Raw genomic sequence first — 3,856 nt, forward strand, 5'->3', positions numbered from 1 at the left:
TGTTTTATGAAGGTTTGAATAAAATGACTCCATGCCCAAGGAATGAGACACTAATCTATAGGTTCTCAGTGCATTGCATAAGATACACTTTCCCTAGGTGGAGACAATGTTGTTTCCCTTCATTATTTCTTGTTGTAAGGGTTCTAAAGGATTGCATTCAAGAATGGCTTAAAAATAATCAAAATGATGATGAGAGCAACTTTCGGCCCTAGTGCCATTCTAAGAAGCTCCAATACTAGAGCCCTCAACCATGGGATACTCCATCAAGTAAGAACAATAGGGTAAAAAACAAAAATTCCATATCCGCACCTTTTTGGTTAAGCATAGAGTAGATAGCACGACAGATTTCCATCCATCGCTGCTCGACTAGCCGCACGAAATAGTTTAAGGGGTTAACTTGCATGGGCGATAGACCAATGCTACCCCCTAAAGAAGCATAGTCAAAGGAGTAGGCCTACTGATCCAATGGCCTAGATTATTTTTGGGGGGTGACCGCGGGATCTTGTATCCCATTCTTCCACCTGCCGAACGAAGGTGGGGACCACCCGCCACATCACATTTCCAACAACTCCATTTTTCAAGCGATTTGTGAAAGAAAAGGTGAAATAGTAACTTTCTCACCCCCGCTCCCATCCACCTACCACATTCATCACCCAATCATCCTTGGCTACGAGTCCCCCCAGGCGACATCATCTAACGTCAGATGACCATTTCCCCTCTCCACCTATAAAAGCCCTTCCTGCTCCAAAATTTTTGAATATTTTTTGCTTTCTCGATACAACCTCCTCCCATCATTTGTACATTCTGTAACGTTGTTTGAAACCAATATGGTCCAGAACTCCCCTTCAACGTCATTTTCAGTTGTTTCCAAGCCAATCGGGTAACCTGTCAGTCCCCTACACCTTTGATTTTTTTTTATAGTTGTTTATAATGAAGTAAGCGACCCCCAAGACCCCCAAAGCCTAGGAAGCCAAACCCTCATCTAATGTCAAACCTTTCATGGAAACTGTGGCACAAATTTTAGACCCCCTTTGTTCTTACCACGTATTGGACCTTTGGTTCGACATGGATGGCCACCACATCAGAGGAGAGGAGCCCTTCCATGTAGTCGATTTAGGGCTATATTATTAGATCACCCCTTCTATACATCATTTCCCTGAGTTCGGTTCTTTTTTAACAACAACTTATATAGAAGAGAATAATTGTTTTGTTTGTCCCACTAGAGCCAAAATCCTAGAGGTGACCCCATAGTTTATCTAAAATGATCTGATTTACTCAAGCTCCCCTGAACCCCAAAACTTACTAGAAACTACTCTGGTTTATAACTATACTACCCTTCTAGCTACTGAACAACAATCCTTCCTAAAAATGGTCATAGCCCCTGACTTACAGTCCTTGCCCATTGTTGATAGTTTCCCAATAAATATCTTTTTTGAGTCTGTATAGCCTATCCTGTCTATGATTGCTCACCTTTTTCGAGATGATAATGCCTACATGGCCAATAAATAATAACTAGGTTTTCTTAAGGGTATGAAGAAACCAATTCAACTGTTTTACATAACTTCTTACTTTGCTGACTCCATAAAATTCCAATTATGTAATTTTTTCCACCACCTCATACTTTAGGTATTATTCTTTGTTGTTCTATCTGTTTCTGTACACCCATGTGGAGGAGTTTGAATGTCTATGTCTTAGTCTAATGGCCCCAAAAAAACAAAGGAAGTTTGATTTTGACTGGGATGCTGTTGTTAGAAGGAAACCAAATAATGAACTATTCACAGTTCATTTCCTCCTACATGTCCATTGCCTATAAAATTATTCATAATGTTTCCCCTCCAAGAATACTCCCTCAACAAAAATAAATCGTTCAATTGAGCAAGGACACCAGGGTGGGAGACTAGTATCTGGTTGAGGATTACATAGATATTCGTGCCTATGGGTGTGAGATTACTCCTTACTGCTTGCCTGTATTTATACCTATGAGGATATTCACCCTCGAGTTCATTAGATAGAGTCTTAATGTGGACTAGATCCACTTTGTGCTTGCCAAAAAGGGATATATGTTCAAGTTCAGTAAGCCTATAGGGCCTTTTATTTTTAACTCCATACAAGACTTCTTGGTGGCTGACTAAGTACTAAAAAATATGAATTTTGATATGTGAGATATTTGGAATTATGAATCTCATGGGGTCATTGCAAAGAAAAGGGAGAGCACAAAAGCTTCAACTTATGAGCACGAATATAGGATTGATCTTGAATGGAAGGCTAAACTTTATTCATGGCCTATTAATACAAATATGGAGGTTGAGATCCCAACAACAAAGGAAAAGGCACAAAAAAAGACCATTGATGACGCAGGGGATGCAGAAATCCCAAGACCCACTACTAAAAATCCGAAGACCCAAGAGATAGAACAAGAAGAAATAAAGACTATGTTTGTAGAGGCAAAACCAAACCAACTAGGCTTCTAGGTGACTTTGGAAGACTCACTACAAGAATATGCCTCATCATCCTCAGAGGTATCCATTTTGAGTTCAAGAGGAAGTCAAACCACGAGAGAGCCTAGTTGGCGTACCGAAAGGCCATTGAAGAAAGGAACAATAATATAAGATAGGAGATGCAACAACAAATGGAATCCCATTCAGTACCATACTAGACCAGAGTTTTGGTTGCTATGGAATTAGATATAAATCAAATGAAATTCTCATTACATCACCCATTAACACAATCACTAACATTAGGATCCCAATTCAAGGCCCTGGATGTCTCTTTAGACTTGGAAAGTGTCCCTCTATCTGATAATATAAACTTCCACAGGAAATTAGGAGAGTTGTCATACAATTAGCTTAATAAAAATTCAATGACCATAAGCAAGTCTGAGAAGCTAATGGAGAAGGCCACAACAAGATTGAAGCAAGAAAGAGCTAACTCCATAGCTTTGCACATGCATAATAAGAACTTCAAGGAGTTGATTGTGAAGCTAGGGGTGAATCTAGAGGATATATATGCATTTGAGTCCCTTCTTCAAAGCTCATAAGAAAAGTTTCAAGAGTCGACCCACAAGCTGAATATGCTAGCCAACGAGCATGTGCAGTCCAAGGAACTTGCACAAGTGGAGGAAGAGAAAGATATCCTAGAAAAAGAAATGATAGATAGAAACAATGAGGTGGTGGCTCTTAAGTAGCAGGTAGTAGAACTTTAGCTAAGAATAGACCTCACATTTGTGCAGTGTTGGTGCATGAGAACCCTCAAAATCCCACATAACAACTTACAAAGACCCTCACCAAGATCCATCTCTCGGAAGGGGAGCTCAAGAAGGTGAAAAAAGACTTAGACACGACCCAATGAGCCCTATCACAAAAAGAAAAAAAATATTGAGACAACAAGGAATAATCCAAATGTTATCAGTAAGAACCTATAGGCAACCAATGAGGAGATCATTGAGAGCAATGGAAAACTAAAAGGAAATATATCCCTCCCGCAAGCTAAGCAACTGGTCTGGGATGAAATTATAGCAGAGATGAAAAACAACTAGGAACATAAAACTCTGATGGACGAGAAAAAGATTGTGATCAAGGATTATGATTTCTTCATCCTAGCTGCCAAGGAAAAAGGTGAAAAGAATTCCTAGATTCCCAAGAAATTTATCTAGTTTGTAAATTAAAATCCACTTAGTGATTTGAGGGCCATATATGTGATGGATAGAGTGTCTGCTGTCATGGAGATCTCAAAAATAATTTATAAGGATGAGACGAACGCCAAATATGAAGGATGTGGCTACCTTCAACTCTGCGTTTGAGGAGAGAGTGAGAGAAAGGTTTCCTATTTGTTGGGATTTTGTGGGAGTGTTAATCCC

The sequence above is a fragment of the Pinus tabuliformis genome, chromosome 3_2, assembly GCF_031772625.1.
Source record: "Pinus tabuliformis cultivar Carrire ecotype Pingquan chromosome 3_2, CPIR1, whole genome shotgun sequence".
NCBI classification, from domain to species: Eukaryota; Viridiplantae; Streptophyta; class Pinopsida; order Pinales; family Pinaceae; genus Pinus; species Pinus tabuliformis.